The sequence below is a fragment of the Macaca fascicularis genome, chromosome 2, assembly GCF_037993035.2.
Source record: "Macaca fascicularis isolate 582-1 chromosome 2, T2T-MFA8v1.1".
NCBI lineage: Eukaryota > Metazoa > Chordata > Mammalia > Primates > Cercopithecidae > Macaca > Macaca fascicularis.
This window is the reverse complement of record NC_088376.1, coordinates 11,735,543-11,758,059: the sequence shown is the minus strand read 5'-3', so window position 1 is coordinate 11,758,059 and position 22,517 is coordinate 11,735,543. Positions and strand designations below refer to the sequence as shown.

Genomic DNA, 22,517 nt, shown 5'->3' with positions numbered 1-22,517 from the left:
ATAGTTAATAAGTGACAGGGCTGGCATTCAGACTTAGACCTTTTGAACTCCATTATACCATGTCATCTGAAGGCTTTATTATTAATGCTGTCATTACAAAAGACACACCAAGTCACTGACTACAGTCACAGAGACCCAATTAAAAAAAAAAAAAAAAAGACACGCCAAGATAATTTCTGACTCTGAGAGGATCCTTGTCTCAATCCAAAAGATCCTTATTAAATACCTAATTGTGGCTGGTGCTGTTCTAAGTATTGGTCAGGATAAACTGAGTTAAGCAGCAGTCACTAACTATTTACCATATGCTTCACATGAGGTCCTGAGAGGAAAAGAAATAAATTTTAAAAGACATAAATCCTTTCCCTCAAAGATCTTGCAATCCCATTGGTAAGTCAAGATGAAAGCATATGGAATGAAGACTTGATCCGGCTGCAGTCTTTTGTGGAACAGCGAGTGAACGCAACCAATGTGATTGGAAGAAGTTGACAAGGTAGAGGAATCAGCTGTGAAAGGTAGCATGTAGCCCAATTGGGAGTTTAGGCTGAAATATGCAGTCGAGTTCCTTCTACAGTCTTCACCATACTCAGAGAGTATTTGAGATAGATGATTCTGAAGGTTCTGCGCAGGGTGGACCAGAATGAGAAGAGAATGGAGTCAGGGTGCTGCTCTGGGTATTTCCTGACGATCATGTTTTAGCAGAAAAATAATGACTAAGGACTGATATATAAAGCCTATACCTCTCAGTTTACTCAACAACATGAAGTATTTCCACTTCAGGCCTTTGTTAGGTAACATAAACATGAGTTTCCTGCGACCCAGAAACTAACTTTCTTATTTTTTTAAATATCTATACCAGCGGGACATGGTGGCTAACGTCTGTAAGCCCAGCACTTTGGGAGGCCAAGACAGGTGGATCACCTGAGGTCAGGAGTTCAAGACCAGCCTGACCAATATAATGAAATCCCGTCTCTACCAAAATTACAAAAATTGGCTGGGCATGGTGGCGTGTGCCTGTAGTCCCAGCTACTTGGCAGGCTGAGGCAGGGGAATCGCTTGAACCTGGGAGGGGGAGGTTGCAGTGAGCCGAGATCACACCACTACACTCCAGCCTGGGTGACAGAGCAAGACTCTGTCTCAAGAAATAATAATAATAAATAAAAGACATAAATCACTTACTGAGTATGAAGAATGAAAGAGAGGAATAAATTGAAGAGGACAATATATTTTTCAGTCCGGTGCCTACAGGAATGATGACATTGACACAAACAAGGAAACTGTGCTTTCTAGTAGCTCATAAAGTAACAGACTGACTTAAAATGCACATAATTTAAAACATTTCAATAGCTGCATGCATAAACATACAAAATCAATACACAAATGGAGTGTAAAACACTACTACATCCCGGCTCAAATAATCGAAGTCTAATGATTAGAGTCATGTCATTAACTCTAATATCCATGGCACTTGCCATACAAACAGGATAGTATCCTTAGATATTCGTGAACTAACCTTGTGGAAAACATGTGGGAAACTGCATTACAAGAATCCTCATCATATCAAAAAGAACAGAAAGTAAAGAAATTATTCTCTGAAAATAATCTTCACTTCTGTCTCTACTACTGAATTAGAAATATGATTCTAGCAAAAGTCTTTGGTCTCTAATTGTCTTTCTCTTTATGGCAATTAGAGACGGTACCACATTGAGTGTATAGAAATAACACGATTCAATGCATCCATTAAAAATGGATAAAATAGTAGTCTTGGAAAAAAATACATAAGTAGCAGCTTTTTAGGTAAGCGGTATTTACCAGCTGGGTCATTTTGCTCTGTGCCAACTCAACTCAGCAGGAATTACGCTTTTAAGGAGCCCCTTTCCTACATGGGTCTGGGTTAGAGTTAGCCAAAGAAGAAATTTGTGTGAGATTTGGAAGACGAACAAAGCAGCAGCCACTATTCTCTGAAAGTCATCGGGGTAACACGCAGTGAGAGGGCTGGACACAGTTGCTCATGCCAGTAATTCCAGCACTTTGGGAGGCTGAGACGGACGAATCACCCGAGGTCAGGAGTTTGAGACTAGCCTAGCCAGTATGGCGAAACCCCGTCTCTACTAAAAAGCACAAAAATTAGCCGGGCATGGTGACAGGCGCCTGTAATCCCAGCTTGAACCTGGAAGGTGGAGGTTGCAGTGAGCCAAGATTGCGCCACTGCACTCCAGCCTGGATGACAGAGCGAGACTCCATCTCAAAAAAAAAAAAGAACAAAGAAAAGAAAAGCTGCAGTGAGAGATGGATGCAGGGATGCCAAAGGGTTCCAGCCTGTTCTCCCTCGCCCCTGTTTGGCACTCAATTCTTCTTCCACTGCTGGCATAGCCATAGTACACCTAACAGGGCAAGGGCCTTCCACAGATTTCTCCACTAACTCCCCTGTGCAGTCCCTTGGCAGCTATATGTGCCTGTCCAGTTTTCCCTAAAAGCTCTGACTTGTCCAGGAGCACCAATGCTTTTGGAAGGCCGATTAGTAACCTTCCTCAGATCCTCCAACTCCCTTTCCCTGGACATTATTTTCCTAGCTCCTCCCACAATGGCATTAGATTTAGATAAATCCCCTACGCCATAGGATTCCCAGTGGTTCTGCTTCCTTGACGAAACCTGGACTGATGAACCAGCCTTTTTTTCACCCTATCAATTTGTTACCAAAACACCAAGGCTTAGGTCTAGGTTCTGCTGCTTGCCACACAAAAAGCCAATCACTGACACGAGTGTTGCCAGTTAAGAAGGCTTTAATTGGGTGCTGCAGCCAAGGAGATGGGAGATTAGTCTCAAATCCATCTCCCTGACTGGCTAAAATTAGGGGATTATATAGCAGGGAAGAAATGTAACTACATACAGGAAAACAGGAATTGGGGGGGTAAGGAAGAGGAGCTGTTCAACAGGAAGCAGGTAGTCACTTAGGCAACCATGGTAGGTGAGGGGTCTGATGTCTTATTGTCTGGATGCAGTGATCTGGTAAGTTTCAGTTTATTGACACTATCTAGGAGGCCTGATGGTTGGATGCCTGAGGAAGAAACTGAGAAAAGATAAATGTAACTTCCTCAAGTTTCAAAACTGGGAAGGTCAATTTCCATGTTTATTCAAAAGAAGCCATAAATATCAGTTCTATGGGACAATTGGACCAGTTTCAGAGGTATATTAGGAGAACACATCCTATTGCTTTCAAACGCACGACCAGGTCCGGCAATGCAACTGCATCTGAGCAGCTTCTAAGAAAATGATTAAAGGCTGGCAGGGTGCGGTGACTCACGCCTGTAATCCCAGAACTTCAGGAGGCCAAGGTGGGTGGATCATCTGAGGTCAGGAGTTCAAGACCAGCCTGGCCAACATGGTGAAACCCTGTCTCTACTAAAAATACAAAAATTAGCTGGGCATGGTGGCGGGTGCCTGTAATCCCAGCTACTCAGGAGACTGAGGTGGGAGAATCACTTGAACCCGGGAGGCCCAGGAGCCAGAGGTTGCAGTGAGCCGAGATCGCGCCATTGCACTCCGGTCCAGGCAACTGGGCAAAACTCCATAAAAAAAAAAAAAAAAAAAAAAAAGAAAGAAAAAAAGAAAGAAAGAAAGAAAGAAAGAAAGAAAGAAAGAAAGAAAGAAAGAAAGAGAAAGAAAATGATTAAAGGCTGTTCCTGCCCTCAATATCACACTTTAAGGAGAAGTACAGACACATTAAAAAATACATAAATCAGCATAAAAATTCCAATGGTAGAGTGTTTAAGCTGCAGTGAAAGCGTAGAGAAGGAAGAATCAAGTCTGAAAAGCTGGAAGAAGCTAAGAGGGCAAAGACCTATCTCACACAGCATCATATTCCCAGGGCCCAGGCACAATGCCTAACAAAAAATTAGTGCTCAATAAATATTTCTTGAGTTGAATTGAGTTAAACTGAATTTGTTCACAACACAGTGTTTAGCCCTAGGAATGCGGCATTAACAACACAAGCTGGGTGCAGTGACTCACACCTGTAATCCCAGCACTTTGGGATGCCAAGGCAGGAGAATAACTTGAGGTCAGGAGTTCAAGACCTGCCTGGGCAACATAGCAAGATCCCATCTCTACAAAAAATAACAACAACAAAAAAAAAACCCCAGATGTGGTGGCATGTGCCTATACTCCTAGCTACTCAGCAGGCCGAGAAGAGAAGACTGCTTGAGCTCGGGAGTGCAAGGCTGCAAAGAGACATGATTATACCACTGCACTCCAGCCTGGGTGACAGAGCAAGACCCTGTCTCTGAAAAGAAACAAAAATGAAAACGAAAAACCAGACAGTTCACACCTTTGCTCAGCTTACAATCTAGTGCAGTTCTTCACAAATTTTAGCACCCATCAGAATCTTCTAGAAAACTTATGAAAACTGGCCAGGTGCAGTGGCTCACGCCTGTGATCCCAGCACTTTGGGAGGTTGAGGCAGGCGGATTACCTGAGGTCAGGAGTTCAAGACCAGCCTGACCAACAAGGGGAAACCCCATCTCTACTAAAAATACAAAAATTAGCTGGACGTGGTGGTGCATGCCTGTAATTCCAGCTACTAGGTAGGCTGAGGTAGGAGAATTGCTTGAACCTGGGAGCCGGAGGTTGCAGTAAGCAGAGATTGCGAATTGCACTCCAGCCTGGGCAACAAGAGCAAAACTCTGTCCCAAAAAAGAAAAAGAAAAAAAGAAAACTTATTAAAACCCCAATTGCTGGAGCCCATTTTCAGAGTTTCCCATTCAGCAGGTCTGTGGTGGGGCCCTAGAATTGGTATTTCTGACAGTTTCCCAGGAAATGTTGGTGCTATTGGTCTGGGTTGCATACTTTCAGAGCTACCGGTCAAGTGCAATAGTTCTCAACACTGGCTACACACTGGAATCACTTGCCTAACTTTAAAAAATACCCTGCTAGGAGCATCAGCCCAAACCTATTAAAGGTAATTTTAATGTGCAGGTCAGCACTGAAACCACTGATATGACAAATAGGAGTAGTTAATATTATTTGCTTGCTTGCTATGTAACAGACACCACTTGAAGATCTAATACATATTATGACATTTAGGAACCCCATTTTACAGATGAGAAAACTGAGGCTCAGAGAAGTGAGATAAACTGGCTGAGATCATATAAGGCCAGCACAGTGGGTCACACCTGTAATTCCAGTACTTTGGAAGGACAAGGTGGAAAGATCACTTGAGCTCAGTAGTTCAAGACCAGCCTGGGCAATATAGGGAGACCCTGTCTCTACAAAAAAAAAATTAACTAGCAAGGTGCTGGTTGGGTGCAGTGGCTCATGCCTGTAATCCCAGTACTTTGAGAGGCCAAGGCAGATAGATCGTCTGAACTCAGGAGTTCGAGACCAGCCTGGGCAACATCTCTACTAAAAAATGTAGAGTTCTTTTTTTTTAACCCATTTCTACTAAAAAATACAAAAAATTAGCCAGGCATGGTGGCATGTGCCTATGGTCCCAGCTACTCAGGAGGCTGAGATGGGAGGATCACTTGAGCCTGTGAGGCAGAGGTTACAGTGAGCCAAGAGTGTGTCACTGCATTAAGGTGTGGGCGATGGAGTGAGACCCTGTCTCAAAAAAAAAAAAAAAAAAAATTAGCCAGGCATGATATACAGTATAGTACAGGTGTTTACCTGTAGTCCCAGCTACTCGGGAGGCTGAAGTGAGAAGATTGCTTGATTCCAGGAGGTTGAGGCAATAGTGAGCCTTGATTGTACTACTGCACTCCAGCCTGAGTGACAGAGCAAGATCCTATCTAAAAAAAAAAAAAAGAGCATCCTAGGCGCAGTGGCTCACACCTGTAATCCCAGCACTTCGGGGGCCGAGGCAAGTGAATCACAAAGTCAGGAGATCGAGACCATCCTGGCTAACACGGTGAAACCCCGTCTCTACTAAAACTATAAACAATTAGCCGGGTGGCTGAGGCAGGAGAATCACTTGAACCCAGGAGGCAGAGGTTGCAGTGAGCCGAGATCACACCACTGCACTCCAGTCTGGGTGACAGAGCGAGCCTCCATCTAAAAAAATAAAAAATAAAAAAATAAATACTCATAATAAGCAAGCATTAGTAGGGGAGGAGGGATTGAACCCAGGTATCTCTGACAACAGAGTCCATGCTTATAACCATCATATGTCAGCACCACATGGGCCTCACAGAAACACTGCCCCTGATTTGAATATTGAATGGTGAGTAGAAGTTCTCCAGGCAGGCAAAGGAGGAAAAGCATTTAAATACTGAGCTCCACACCTCTGGAGATGCCAAAGGAGAGGCAGGAAGTTAGAGGTGTACTAGGAGGGATTTCTGAGCTAGGTAGGAGGGCAGGATGAGATGATCACTGTGGCCCACCTTCCTCCAAGAGCCTAGAATTGTAGAATGAGGCAATCTAGAACCTGATGGCTGCTTTATTTGTAGAAACCTTTCAAGAGGAAAAGGAGAAAAATAGGAGCGCTGACATTTGCTCAGAGTTGCCCTCAAAGAATAATGAGCATATGCTCATTTACAGCATTTAGTTCTTTTTTGAACATCTACTGCTTGGTCCTGAAATCTTATCCATCCGAAAACAACTTTATGCTAGTTATCATGCTCTATAAATATTCACAGATAAGAGCCAGGAAAATGTAGGACAGAGGCTACCATATTTATTCATTTAAGTGTTAAAATCATGATTAATTTTTCTCCAAGTTTCCTGATACGTGTATTCTTTCTTTTCATATGCTAGTTTATATTATACACTTTAGTGTTTAATGTGGAAAATTTAGAAAATACAGAATAATGCAAAGAAGGAAATAAAAACTATTGTAATCCCACTGGCCAAAGGAAACTACTGTTGAAATTTTGGGCTGGGTGTGGCGGCTCATGGCTATAATCCTAGCACTTTGGGAGGCTGAGGTGGGAGGATCGCTTGAGCTCAAGAGCTCAAGACCAGCCTGGACAACACACTGAGACCTCACCTCTAATTAAATAAATAAATAAATAAATAAGGCCAGGCATGGTGGCTCACACCTGTAATCCCAGCACTTTGGGAGGCTGAGGCATGTGGATCAACTGAGGTCAGGAGTTCAAGATCAGCCTGGCCAACATGGTGAAACCCCGTTTCTACTAAAAATACAAAAATTAGTTGGGTGTGGTGGTGAGCACCTATAATCCCAGCTACTCAGGAGGCTGAGGCAGGAGAATCATTTGAACCTGGAAGGAGGAGGTTCAGTGAGCGGAGATCACGCCATTGCACTTCAGCCTGGATACCAAGGGTGAAACTCCATCTCAAAAAAAAAAATTAAAAAAAAAATTAAAAACTAAATTAAAAAAAATAAATTTTGGTTATGACTTTCAGAAATGTTTTCTCCAAGTGTATGTATGTATTCCAAAAACGAAATCAGGCTGTAAATACAATATGTAATCTCTATTTTTTACTTGATATATTGTGATCTTTTTTAAGTCTTTAGATTTAACTCCTATAAATTATTTTATAATTATAAATATGTGAATACTTTTGTTTTTTTTTTTTTGAGATGGAGTCTCGCTCTGTTGCCCAGGCTGGAGTGCAGTGGCACGATCTCGGCTTACCGCAAGCTCTGCCTCCCGGCTTCACACCATTCTTCTGTTTCACTCTCCTGAGTAACTGGGACTACAGGCACCCGCCACCAAGCCCAGCTAATTTTTTGTATTTTTAGTAGAGACGGGGTTTCACCATGTTAGCCAGGACGGTCTCGATCTCCTGACCTTGTGATCCACCTGCCTCGGCCTCCCAAAGTGCTGGGATTACAGGTGTGAGCCACCGCGCCCGGCCGTGAATACCTTTTAATAATGATGCACTGCCGGAAAACTGCAGTGGGTAAGAAAAGTCAGTCAGTATGGTATTTGTCATTGTTATTATTGTACTGTCCTGAGGCTGCCGTCATGAAGTGTGGATCCATAAAATAGGTGGAGACTCATCTGTGAGTCATTAGTAGCTGACTCAAGAGGAACCAACAATGTTTACTCTCTGAATAGGTGTTTCTACATTTGTGAGGTGATTCAACTTACATTTTTAATCTTGTTGGAGTGAGTAAGGATTGTGAACTTGGAGCACTGGTAGAGTACTTTTCCTCGTTGCTAGTAAAATAGGAAATGGAGGGACTCAATGCAGAACTCCCTTCCCAGGGAACTGCTTTCCTCCTTCGCAGGGAACTGCTGCCTCCCAGAGGATAAATGCACAGTGAAGGTCTTAATGCGAAGCCCGTGGCCACTGCATGTGTTTCCCTTCTTAATGAATGCATTTCCCTCCTTTCTTTTACTTGTTCTTACAGGGTTTCTGTGTAATTTCAGTTTACCCAAGAGTTTTCTAATTTCTTTTGTTATCTGCCTGTGATTTTTTTTTTTTTTTTTTTCCTGAAGCCCATATGTATCTGGGAGGACCTGTGACTCCAAAAGGGACTCCACCCTTTCTGAAGACTTCAGTAGTAAAATCTTTCTATTCCTGGAGAATTGCTGTAGATATGTCACAAATAATAGAGGCAGGAGCCTCCTTCGAGAGAGGCCTTTGACTTAAATATAGAATAACTCACCCATGGAAAAATGAGAAAGTCAAGTCCAGTAAAGTACCTAAACTCGAGGGGGCTTTTACAATTGCTTTCAAAAGACCACTAAGACATTACACATATCTAAGAAAAACAGTCGTAAAGATTATCAAGAAGAGCCCGGGCATGGTGGCTCATGCCTGTAATCCCAGCACTTCGGGAGGCTGAGGCAGGTGGATCACCTGAGGTCAGGAGTTTGAGACCAGGCTGGCCAATATGGTGAAACCCCGTCTCTAATAAAATACAATAAATAAATAAATAAATAAGCTGGGTGTGGTGGCGGGCACCTGTAATCCCAGCTACCTGGGAAGCTGAGGCAGGAGAATTGCTTGAACCTGGGAGGTGGAGGCTGCAGTGAGCCAAGATAGCATCATTGCACTGCAGCCTGGGTGACAGAGGGAGACTCTGTCTCAAAAAAAAAAAAAAAAAAGATTACCAAGAAGAGTGAGTCATTGGCCAGGCACGGTGGCTCATGCCTCTAGTCCCAACACTTTGGGAGGCTGAGGCAGGTGGATCACTTGAGGTCAGGAGTTCAAGACCAGACTGGCCAACATGACGAAACCCCATCTCTACTTAAAAGCACAAAAACTAGCCGGGCATGGTAGTGCACGTCTATCATCCCAGCTACTCAGGAGGCTGAGGCAGGAGGAGAATCGCTTGAACCTGGTAGGGGGAGTTTGCAGTGAGCCAAGATTGCACCACTGCACTCCAGCCTGGGCGACAGAGCAAGACCCCATCTCAAAAAAAAAAAAAAAAAAAAAAAGGTGAATAATAAAACCTGAAAGGAAAAGGTAAATGCTCTTCTGTTACCTTGTCTATAGGTGCCCAGCAGTAAAATTACACTCTATGCCTTATGGAAATGCATCCAGTACATGCTCGTCTTCAGAAGATGAAAACTTTAAAAAACTTTATTTAGGCCAGGCACTATGGCTCACGCCTGTTAATTCCAGCACTTTGGGAGGCTGAGGCAGGCAGATAACTTAAGGTTAGGAGTTCAAGACCAGCCTGGCCAATATGGTGAAACCCCATCTCTACCAAAAATACAAAAATTAGCCAGGTGTGGTGGTGGGCACCGGTAGTCCCAGCTACTCGAAAGGCTGAGGCAAGAGAATCTCTTGAACCCAGGAGGCGGGGATTATAGTGAGCCGAGATCGCACCATTGCACTCCAGCCTGGGCGTCACCGAGAGACTCTATCTCAAATAAATAAATAAATAAAAAGTAAAAAAATTTTTAAAAACTTTTTTTAAATGTATATTTTTTCTTTTTAAAATAATCTAAAGATTACTTTAGAACCTGTGGTGGAAAAGCAAACAAAAATTTTGACTAGGAAAACATTATTTCCAAGAGGAAAAACTTAAGTTCAGATGAGAGTAAAAACTATATGTGACCAAAATAATATTTAAAAGATATAAATTGGCTGGGCACGGTGGCTCACACCTGCAATCCCAGCACTTTGGGTGGCCAAGGCGGGTGGATCACCTGAGGTCGGGAGTTAGAGACCAGCCTGACCACAGCCTCGACCTCCCAGGTTCAAGTAATCCTCCCTCCTCACCTCCCCCAGCTGCTTCTCTTAATGTTAACACCTTACAGGATCAGAGTACAATGATCAAAACTAAGATATTAACATTGGCGCAATGCTATTAACAAAACTACAGATTTTATTCTGGTTCCCAGTGAGCTTTTATTCATTTTATTTTATTATTATTATTATTGAGACAGTGTCTTGCTTTGTTACCCAGGCGGAGTGCAGTGGCGCCATCTCGGCTTACTGCAACCTCCACCTCCCAGGTTCAAGGGATTCTCCCGCCTCAGCCTCCTGAGTAGCTGGAACTACAGGTGTGTGCCACCATGCCCAGCTAATTTTTGTAATTTTAGTAGAGACAGGGTTTCACCATGTTGGCTAGGCTGGTCTCGAATTCCTGACCTCAAGTGATCCGCCCACCTCGTTCTCCCAAAGTGTTGGAATTACAGGCATAAGCCACAGTGCCCAGCCTATTTTTATTTTTATTTTTGAGACAGAGTCTCGCTCTGTCACCCAGGCTGGCTGAAGTGCTACGATCTTGGCACACTCCAACCTCTGCCTCCTGGGTTCAAGTGATTTTCGTGCCTCAGCCTCTGGAGTAGCTGGGATTACAGGTGTGCACCACCACACACACCTAATTTCCTGTGAGCCTTTAAGTTATGTTTTAAAACCTACTTGGTTGGGTGCAGTGGCTCATGCCTGTAATCCCAGCCCTGTGGAAGGCCGAGGGAAGCAGATCACCGGAGGTTGGAGCTGTACAGCAGTGATTTTGTATTTAAATTTTAACTTTCTGTCACAAATATTTTTGCAAATGTTTAAAATACTAGATGATATTCTGAAGATTTTTAAATTTTCATATATGTAAACAATAAAACATACAATGTATATTGGAAAAAGTGGCACGTTATAAAATTATGAGTTTGGCTTAAAGGATCCCTTAGATTATCACCTGAGAAAGACTTTTATCTGTTTTGTCACTTGATCACAAGGTGGGTTTTTTTCTTTTTATTTTTTTGTTTTCAGAGACAAGATCTCAGTCTGCGGCCCAGGCTGGATTACAGTGGTGTGACAATAGCTCACTGCAGTCCCAAACTTGATCTTCCTACTTCAGCCTCCCAAGCAACTGGGACTACAGGCAAGTGCCACTGTGTCCAGCTAATTTTTTTTTTTTTTTTTTTTTTTTGTAGAAACAGAGTCTCACTCTGTTATCCAGGCTGGTCTTGAACTCCTGGCCTCAAGTGATCCTACCATGTTGGTCTCCCAAAGTGTTGGGATTAAAGGCGTGAGCTGCTGTGCCCGGCCAATCACAGGTTTTGAAAGTAAGAAACTATAATTATCCACTTAATTGTAAAGATTCCATTCCTAAGTCTCTCATCAAAAACAGTGGTTCTCAAAGTGTAGTCCTCAGATCAGCAGCACCAGCATTATCTGGGAACTTGTTAGAAACGCAAATTCCCAGCAACCTATGTTTTAACAGAATTGGGTGATTCTGAAGGCGAAAATTTAAGAATTTCTGATTTAAAGAGTTGTCTTGATGACAAAAGGAGGTGAGGGGAAGAAGAGACTAAAAGAGAAAAAAATTCCAATGGGACATTCAACCTGACTGTTAACAGGAAGGTCTGTTTCACACTTTGTTTTTAAGAATTTAGATTGTACTGGCGGGGCGCGGTGGCTCACGCCTGTAATCCCAGCACTTTGGGAGGTCCAGGCGGGCAGATCACAAGGTCAGGAGTTCGAGACCAACATGGTGAAACACCGTCTCTACTAAAAATACAAAAACTAGGCCGGGCGCAGTGGCTCAAGCCTGTAATCCCAGCACTTTGGGAGGCCGAGACAGGCGGATCACGAGGTCAGGAGATCGAGACCATCCTGGCTAACACGGTGAAACCCCATCTCTACTAAAAAAATACAAAAAACTGGCCAGGCGAGGTGGCGGGCGCCTGTAGTCCCACCTACTCGGGAGGCTGAGGCAGGAGAATGGCGTGAACCCAGGAGGCGGAGCTTGCAGTGAGCTGAGATCAGGCCACTGCACTCCAGCCTGGGCGACAGAGCGAGACTCCGTCTCAAAAAAAAAAAAAAAAAACAAAAACAAAAACTAGCTGGGCGTGGTGGCACGCACCTATAGTCCCAGCTACTCAGGAGGCTGAGGCAGAAGAATCACTTGAACCCAGGAGGTGAAGGTTGCAGTGAGCCTTGATCACGCCACTGTACTCCAGCCTGGGTGCCAGAGTGAGACTCCATCTCAAAAAAAAAAACAAAATTCCAATGGGACATTCAAGCTGACTGTTAACAGGAAGGTCTTGTTTCAGACTTTGTTTTTAATAACTTAGATTGTACCGGCTGGCCGCGGTGACTCACGCCTGTAATCCCAGCACTTTGAGGACAGTGTAATTTGTACTTTATGTAAGTCGTTACAGATAAATGTACTTTGGTAACTGAAATTTGCACTGTGTTGTGGGAGGACTGGTCATGTCTACCTGACATTTTTGCATATTGGAACCATGCAAAGAGAGGATTGCCTACATTGATTTCTTGTATTTTTCTGAGATGGAGTCTCGCTCTGTCACCCAGGTTGGAGTGCAGCTGGAGACAGGTGGATCACAAGGTCAGGAGTTCGAGACCATCCTGGCCAACATGGTGAAACTCCACCTCTACTGAAAATACAAAAATTAGCTAGGCGTGGTGGCATGTGCCTGTAGTCCCAACTACTTGGGAGGCTGAGACAGAAGAACTGCTTGAACCCAGGAGGCAGAGGTTGCAGTGAGCCGAGATTGCACCACGGCACTCCAGCGTGGGCAACAGAGTGAGACTTTGTCTCAGAAAATTTTAAAAAATGAAAAAAAAAATTAGATTGCAGTTTGTTTCTCATAAGTACAGACTCACCTTTGTGACACAGCAAGGTTTGGACTTGGCCACCTTTGACCTGAGTGAACTGTTTCCAAAAACTACAAAACAATTTACATACACCTAATATATTGATAGCCTCTTCTGCCAGAAACCAATTTGATCATTCTCTTGTCAAGAAATCAATGTAGGCAGGTCGGGCGCAGTGGATCACGCCTGTAATCCCAGCACTTTGGGAGGCCGAGGTGGGCAGATCACAAGGTAGATCAAGACCATCCTAACTAACACGGTGAAACCCCGTCTCTACTAAAAATACAAAAAATTAGCCGGGCATGGTGGTGGGTGCCTGTAGTCCCAGCTACTTGGGAGGCTGAGGCAGGAGAATGGCGTCAGCCTGGGAAGGTGGAGCTTGCAGTGAGCCGAGATCGTGCCACTGCAGTCCAGCCTGGGCGGCAGAGCTAGACTACGTCTCACAAAAAAAAAAAAAAAAGAAAGAAAGAAAGAAAAAAGAAATCAATATAGGCAATCTTCTCTTTGCATGGTTCCAATATGCAAAAATTTCACATAGATATGACCAGTCCTCCCACAACACAGTGCAAATTGCAGTTACCAAAGTACATTTATCTATAACCACTTACATAAAGTACAAATTTCACTGTCTTCAAATAACAGATATGTGTTGTGAGCAGTTACCAGTCACATCAATTCTTTCAAAGTGTATTGATGAGTCACTGTGCACTTGTTATTTGGTTCATCCACAGTCTAGCAGAGTATGTAGTTGCTTCTTTGTCTCCAAGTGATAAATCCACATGACAGTTTGCAAAAATAGGTCATCAAAAAAGGGAGGAGCTGGGTAGTGGCTAGCACCTGTAATCCCAGCTACTGGGGAGGCTGAGGTGGGAGGATCGCTTGAGCCCGAGTTAGAGAGCAGCCTGGGCAATACAGTGAAACCCTGACTGCAAAAAAAAAAAAAAAAAAAAAAAAATTTAATTTAAAAAGAGGGTACTGCTCATTAGCCAGGAATGGTGGCGTGCACCTGTAATCCCAGCTACTCAGGAGGCTGAGGCAGGAGAATCACTTGAACCGGGAGGCAGAGGTTGCAGTGAGCCAAGATTGCACCACTGCACTCCAGCCTGGATGACAGAGTGAGATTCTGTCTCAAAAAAAAAAAAAAAAAGAGAGAGGGAATTGCTCAATGAAGATGAAAGTGAAGCAAAGAAAGAAAAAGTGATATTGTTAGAAGTGGAATTGGATGTGAGTACAAGATACCCCACTTGGGAAATGTTGATCCTGCTGTCATTCTTGAGATAAGATATGAAGCCAGAGGAATTTTGTGAAGGGGAATTTATTGACATAAATGTGGAACATGATTGTGAAAAAAAGGATAAAGATGTCCCAGATAAAGTGATGTCTCCAGAAAAACTTCACATTGAAGAGATCCCTCAGATGTCATAGCATTGAAAACACAAAAGATAAAACCTTGTAAGCAAAAATAAGTTGTCAAATTGTACTACCCAGAGAGCTGGGACCTAGATCAATAGGTTTTCAGGGAATTAGGGGTTGACAAATTTTATATTAAATTGGGAATGTGTTAGTTCAGAAATTGTTGTGTCTTATATGCATTACCTTTATCCTCTAAAGTTTTGTGTCCTCTTGGTTGACATTCTTAATAAGTAATTGATCTTATAATAATATTTAAATCGTTGTCTTTTTTCTAAAACATAGAAATACTTGTGAATTTTCTTAATTAAGCCAGCAAAGGATTTTTGGTGCTTCTCTCACATTTATGTTGGTTAAAAAGAAGGAAGTGGAGGAGAAAGGAGAGAGAAAGGGGAAGACTCTCGCTTCCATTTTTTTTCTTTCTTCTTCTCTTGAGACAGGGTCTCATTCTGGAGCCGTGACCTCTCCTGGGCTCAAGCGATCCTCCCATCTTAGCCTCCTGAGTAGTTGGGGCTACAGACATGTGCCACCATGCCTGGCTAATTTTTGTATTTTAGTAGAGACGAGGTCTCTGCTATGTTGCCCAGGCTAGTCTCAAACTCTTGGCCTTAAGTAATCTGGTCACCTGGGTATCCCAAAGTGTGGGGATTACAGGCTTGAGTCATCATGCTTGGGCTCAATTTTTTTTTTTTTTTTAGACAGAGTGTCACTCTTGTTGCCCAGGTTGGAGTGCAATGGCACAATTTCAGCTCACTGCAACCTTTGCCTCCCGGGTTCAAGCGATTCTCCTGCCTCAGCCTCCTGAGTAGCTGGGATTACAGGCATGCGCCACCACGACCGGCTAATTTTGTATTTTTAGTAGAGATGGGGTGTCTCCATGTTGGTCAGGCTGGTCTCAAACTCCCAACCTCAGGTGATCTGCCCACCTTGGCCTTCCAAAGTGCTAGGATTACAGGTGTGAGCCACCGCACCTGGCCCACGTTTTCTTTTTTGTGTAGTATATAATTACTATCTTAGGGATTCAATTCTTCTATGTCTTAGTCTTTTTTTATTATTTTTTATTTTTATTATTATTTTTTTTAACAGAGATGGGTTTTTGCCGTATTGCTCAGGCTGGTCTCTAACTCCTGAGTTCAGGAAATCCTCCTGCCTCAGCCTCCCAAAGTGCTGGGATTACAGGCATGAGCCACTGTGCCCAGCGTATTTTAGTCATTTTAAATGTGCTCATTGCATGTTCTCTTTTAGATAATCTTTCCATAATCCGAAATTCACGACCATGCACCTGGCTGTTTTTTGTTGGGACTGACTCACAGGCATGGTGAGCAGTTTCCATGTATGTCTGGAGCACAAGTTCATCGGTAGCAGGGCTTGCTTTTTCCTGAGAGAATTCATCATGAGAAAGAGTCCTGGCACGTCTGTTCTCTGTTGACTTCTGCCGAGAGTCTTGGAACGTCACTGGGCTTGTACACATTTCTATAAGTTCTCATATTAGAGTTTGGGGTACCACATAGGTAAAAAAAATTCAAACTCTAAACGCCTATGAGAAACTAAACTCTGAGATGTTAACAGTGAGGGAACACGGGTGAAACGAATATGGAGAAACTCTGTGTACTACCTGTAGCTTTTCTGCAAACTTACAGTTATTCCAAAATAAAAAGTATTTTTTAGGCCGGGCACAGTGGCTCATGCCTGTAATCCCAGCACTTCGGGAGGCCGAGGAGGGTGAACCACTTGAGATCCGGAGTTTGAGACCAGCCTGGCCACCATGGCGAAACCCCGTCTCTACTAAAAATACAAAAATTAGCCGGGTGTGATGGCGCATGCCTGTAATCCCAGCTACTCGGGAGGCTGAGGCAGGAGAATCGCTTGAACCTGGGAGGCAAAGGTTGCAGGGAGCTGAGATTGTGCCACTGCACTTCAGCTGGGGTGACAAAGTGAGACTCTGTCTCATATATGTATGCATATGTACACACACACACACACACACACACACACACACACACATATATATATATATATATATATTTTTTTTTTTTTTTTTTTACCGAAGCCCCTAGATTACTAAAGCCAATTCAACCCTTAGGTCGTTTGGAAGGAAAATAAATCTCCCCAAAATCAAAGTCAAGCTGGGAACTGCGTAGGGCAAACCTGCCTCCCATTCCATTCCTAAATAAGATAGCTACAAAGAGTTTAAAAAGCTACACACCTCCCTCGCAATCTGCCCACCAGGAAATTCCCTGCGGACAAAGTACAGGCTGAACTCAAAGTCATCGCTCTGCTCACATGAGACAAATGCATATCTGATTGCTTCCTTTGCCCTGTTGTTTCACCAAGCCAGACTAAGACATAAGTGACTATTCTGGTAAATTGTGCCTTCAGTGAAAGGCTAATCAGAAACTCAAAAGAAAACATTTGTCGCCGGGCGCGGTGGCTCAAGCCTGTAATCCCAGCACTTTGGGAGGCCGAGGCGGGCGGATCACAAGGTCAGGAGATCGAGACCACAGTGAAACCCCGTCTCTACTAAAGATACAAAAAACTAGCCGGGCGCGGTGGCGGGCGCCTGTAGTCCCAGCTACTCAGGAGGCTGAGGCAGGAGAATGGCGGGAACCCGGGAGGCGGAGCTTGCAGTGAGCCAAGATCGCGCCACTGCACTCCAGCCTGGGCAACAGCGTGAGACTCCGTCTCAAAAAAAAAAAAAAAAAAAAAAAGAAAACATTTGTCTTTTATCTACCTATGACCTGAAAACCTCCTCCTTGCTTCCAGTTGTCCCGCCTTTCTGGACTGAACCAATGTACATCTTACAATGTACATCTTACAATGTACATCTTACAATGTACATCTGACATGTCTCATGCCTCCCTAAAGTGTATAAAGCCAAACTGTGCCCAAACCACCTTGGGGCACCTGTTGTCAGGATGTCCTGAGGCTGTGTCACAGGTGCATCCTTAACCTTGACATAATAAAGTTTCTAAATTGAATGAGACCTGTCTCAGATACCTTTTGGCTTACAGTAGTCAGAGTCAGCTTATATCCTTGTTGGTCTTCACTTTCCTCCTCATTTGATATATCTGCCAATAGTCCTTTTGCCTTGCACGCTCAGCTATGAATTTAAAATAATTTGTGTTCACCAGGTTCAGTGGCTCACATCTGTAATACCAGTGACTCAGGAGGCTGAGACAGGAGGATTGGTTGAGATCAGGAATTCAAGACCAGTCTAGGCAATATAGCAAGATCCCCATTTCTTAAAAAATTAGCCAGGTGTGGTGGCACACGTCTGTAGTCCCAGCTACTAAGGAGACTAAGGTGAGACTATAGCTTGAGCCCAGGAGTTTGAGGCTGTGGTGAGCTACGATTGCACCACTGCACTCCAACCTGGGCAACAGGCCAAGACCCTGCCTCTGAAAAAGAAAAATTGTGTCATAATTTATCTAGTATTTGTGAAAGTTATCAGGTCATGTTAATTCACTACACATAGCCTTAATTCCACATTTTCTCTTTAACCGGCACTAATCAAGCTTTCATCCCTACCACTGAATTTGTTCTAGTCAACATTACCAATAGCATCCATCTTGCAAATCCAGTGGTCATTTCTTAGTAGTCATATTAATATTTCATCAGCATTTAAACCTTTGAGAAATCCCTCCTTGAAACTCCATATTCTCTTGGTTTGTCACACTCTCTTCTTTTTCCTACCTCTCCTCAGTCTTCTCTGTGGACTCATACCCCTTTGCTGACCTTTAAATGTTGAATATGGCCGGGCGCGTTGGCTCACGCCTGTAATCCCTGCACTTTGGGAGGCCGAGATGGGCGGATCACCTGAGGTCAGGAGTTCGAGACCAGTCTGGCCAACAAGGTGAAACCCTGTCTCTACTAAAAATACAAAAATTAGCCGGGCACGGTCGCAGGCACCTGTAATCCCAGCTACTCGAGAGGCTGAGGCAAGAGAATCACTTGAACCCCAGAGGCGGAGGATGCAGTGAGCCAAGACCTTGCCATCGCACTCCAGCCTGGGCAACAAGAGTGAAACTGCATCTCAAAAAAATTAAATAAGTAAAAATAAATGTTGAATATTTCTGGACTCAGTCCTCTATCCAGTCTCATAATTCTATGCTCATTCTCTATTTGATCCCATCCAGTCCAGTGATTTTCAATGCCATATATATGTCAATGACTCCCACACTGAGATCTTCCAACCTGATTTCTCACTCCCAGTCCCTGTTGCAGGCTTACATATACAACTTTATATAACTGCCCACTCAACATCCCTGTTTGAGTGTCAGACTTAATATGACCCAAACAAAATTCTCAGTTTGGTGTCAACAATAGCAGCAAACAGAAGGGAGAAGTAAATCACTACGGCATAGCAAAAACCTCTTCGTGGGATACTAGGTAGGCTTTTGAGTGCACACATGGCCCTCCCCAAGTCTAACAATATGACACAGAAAAAAAAAAAAACAGTTCTCTACATGATCACCAAATGTCAGGTGTACCTTCACGAGGGCCCTCAATCCAGAGGTCTTTTTATTCACTATTTTTGGAGAATAAACCTCTAGCCAGAGTGGAGGAGGGAAAGTTGCCTAATTACCTGGGGCAGGGGGAGAAATTCCTGAAGTTCCACTGCATTTTCAACAGATTTTCAACAGATTTTCAACCCGCGTCTGTGTTTTACTCTCACGTCCCCATGTCCAAAGGCGCCTGGTGCCACCAGTTCCTGGTCTTTGGGTCTTTCCGCAGCTTAGATGAAGTTGCTTATCAGCTTTCCTCACTTCCCTTTTAGGACTAAGCTTTCTCCCATCTGCTAATTTCGTCATCGTTTTCCCATTTGCTTTCCAATTTAAGCAGCTTTGTGGGCTGTTGTCTCTTTTCCAATTTTTTTTTTTTGAGACAGGGTTTTTCTCTGTCACCCAGGCAGGAATGCAGTGGCATGATCTTGACTGACAGCAGCCTCCACCTCCCCGGACTCAGGTGATCTTCCCACCTGTAATACCACACCCAGCTCATTTTTTGGTTTTTTTTGTTTTTGTTTTTGTTTTTTTTGTAGAGGTGGGGTTTCGTCATGTTGCCTAGGCTAGTTTCAAACTCCTGGGCCCAAGGCATCCACCTGCATCAGCCTCCCAAAGTGCTGGGATTACAGATGTGAGCCACCATGCCCGGCCTTTAAGTCCTTTTTAATAACACTTTTTACTGTACTTTAATGAGCTTTCAGGAGAGAGTAGAAGTTAAATAGCAATATTCCGATTTTAACCAAAATTCAAGACTGTAATCTATAGAGACGAAATTCCGTTTGAAGAGGAAGGGCAAGAAGGAGCGAAGGTAGGGCCATGGGAGCCCCTGGGAGCCTCGAAATCCACCTAGATCCACACACTATTCAGAGTTCCCTGGGAAGCCCTGAAACCTCAGTTCTCACTAATTAGCCTACAGGATTGCCCTGGGGAACTCACATTTCGGTTCACTCAAGCACAGCACTTAAGCAACTATCTTGAGATAAATCCTTTAATATCCATACAATCCAACCCTTTCCAGGCCTTTTACTTATAAGAACCAAGGGGACTGCAAAGAAAGCGGCCAAAGTTGGAAAATAGGTGCCCCGAAGGCATAGTTAGTAATTATGCCTCAGGTGTACCCTGTTGAACATCCATTCCTAATGATTCCTCACTGTCTACGAACACAGCTGAGACATCAGATAGAGATTGAGTACCTCTATTTTATCAGACTGACTTAGATCTGATTAATCTAAATTCCCATATACTTACAGAAATACATGCCCTGACTCTGCTTTTGAAACCTGGAACATCACTAGGTTCTCTTTCTTTTTTTTTGAAACAGGGTTTCACTCTGTTGCCCAAGCTGGAGTGCAATGCTGCGATCTCGGTTCACTGAAACCTTCAATTCCTGGATTCAAGCAATGTTTGCACCTCAGCCTCCAGAGTAACTAGGATTACAGGCGCCTGCCACCACACCTGGCTAACTTTTTTGTATTTTCAGTGGAGCCAGGGTTTCGCTATGTTGGCCAGGCTGGTCTCGAACTCCGGCCTCCAGTGATCCACCCACTTTGGACTCCTAGAGTGCTGGGATTACAGGCGTGAGCCACCGTGCCTGGCCTACTCAGTTCACTTTATTTTTTTATTTTTTGAGATGGGGTTCCGCTCTTGTTGCCCAGGATGGAGTACGATGGCGCGATCTCAGCTCACCGCAACCTCCGCCTCCCGGATTCAAGTGATTCTCCTGCTTCAGTCTCCTGAGTAGCTGGGATTACAGGCATGTCTCACCATGCCTGGCTAATTTTTTGTATTTTTGGTAGAGACAGTGTTTCTCCATGTGGTCAGGCTGGTCTTGAACTCCTGACCTCAGGTGATCCGCCCACCTCAGCCTCCCAAAGTGCTGGGATTACAGGCGTGAGCCACTGTGCCAGGCCATACTTAGTTCACTTTCGATCGATTTTCCTTTCAATATCTACTTCAGTGAATCTAATAGATTCAACAGTTGAAGGCAGGAAAATCATGAAGTTCCTGTTGAAGAACTCCAAAGGATCTTTTGCCTTTTACTTATTCTGGAATGAGGGAGTTCAGACAGGGAGCATCTCCTTTGCTTTCTGCAGGGAGTTTGCCAACTGAGTTTATCACAGCACCAGCCTTATCCGAAAACCAAGTTTTGAGCTGTGTTCATATTAGAAGCACCCTGGGCCAGGCAGCTTAAGACCAGGAGTTTGAGACCAGCCTGGACAATGTGGCAAAAACCCTGTCTCTACACAAAATACCAAAATTAGCTGGGTGTGGTAGTACGTGCCTGTAGTCCCAGCTACTGGGGGGCAGGGGTGCTGAGGCAGGAGGATGGCTTGAGCCCAGGAGGTTGAGGCTACAGTGAGCCACGATCATGCCACTGCACTCCAACCTGGGCCACAGAGTGAGACCCTGTCTTCAAAAAAGAAAAAAGAAAAAAAAAAAAAAGACTGGACATGGTGGCATGTGCCTGTAATCCCAACTACTTGGGAGGCTGACGTGAGAGGATCACTTGAGCCCAGGGGGCAGAGGGAACAGCTCAGGAAAAGTTTCAGTATTTCTTATTATATATAATGAGAGACAGAGCCTTGTGTTAGAAAACAAACAAACAAACAAAACTTTTTTTCTCTAATGTCTCACTACAACAATCAACACAGAAGACTTCTCTCACCAGACATGTGGAGATGTCCCCCCACACACCAAGCAGAGGACACCAGCTGAGTGTCTTCCAGTTTAATTCAATTCTGACGTTATCTTCCTGGATAGCCTCAGAAACCACAGGTTGAGGGCTCAGTCCTGCAAGTCTGCGCCACCCCTTCTCACCATTCACAAGTCCATGCCTCAGGAACTTCTGACCAACAGGCTTCAGGTTGGGGTTCCCACAAACTCTTCTTTGGGTTTGATTAATTTGCTAAAGTGGCTCATACAACTCAAGGAAACATTTAAGTTTACTGGTTTATTATAAGGATTTTTTAAAAATATGAATAAACAGATGAAGAGATATTGATACATACCTACATACTGAGAGGTCTGGAAGGGTCCTGAGCACAGGAACTTCTGTGCCTGAAGAGTTGGTTGAAATAGTTCTTTTCATTTTTTTTGAGATGGAGTTTCGCTCTTGTTGCCCAGACTGGAGTGCAATGGCGTGATTTCAGCTCACTGCAACCTCTGCCTCCCAGGTTCAGGCGATTCTCCTGTCTCAGCCTCCTGAGTAGATGGGATTACAGGCACCCGCCACCACGCCCAGCTAATTTTGTATTTTTAGTAGAGACGGGGTTTCTCCATGCTGGTCTCAAACCCCCACCTCAGGTGATACACCCGCCTCGGCCTCCGAAAGTGTTGGGATTAAGGGCACGAGCCACCGCGCCTGGCTGTTCAACGAGTTCTTATTCACCTTCCTGTCAGCCTCCATGTGTTCAGGTCTCCAGAACTCCCTAAACCCTGTCCTCTTGGGCCTTTCATGGAGACTTCTTGGATAGGCATGACCGAAGCATGGACAACCATGTTGAAATGTGATTGGACAAAAAGGGAATGATCTAAACCCAGCAAGGCCTGTCTGTTCAGATTCTTCTTGGCTCTTCAGTGCAGCATTCTTACCTCCAGGTTATGAGGCAGAACTTCCTCTGG

At 44.0% G+C, this 22,517-nt stretch overlaps 1 long non-coding RNA gene across 1 annotated transcript in view; it reads right to left on the bottom strand.

Moving 5' to 3' along the window:
* Window positions 1-22,517, bottom strand: part of LOC101925714 (uncharacterized) — a 227,871-nt gene that overhangs the window by 183,116 nt on the left and 22,238 nt on the right. The gene's annotated exons all lie outside the window — the stretch shown is intronic.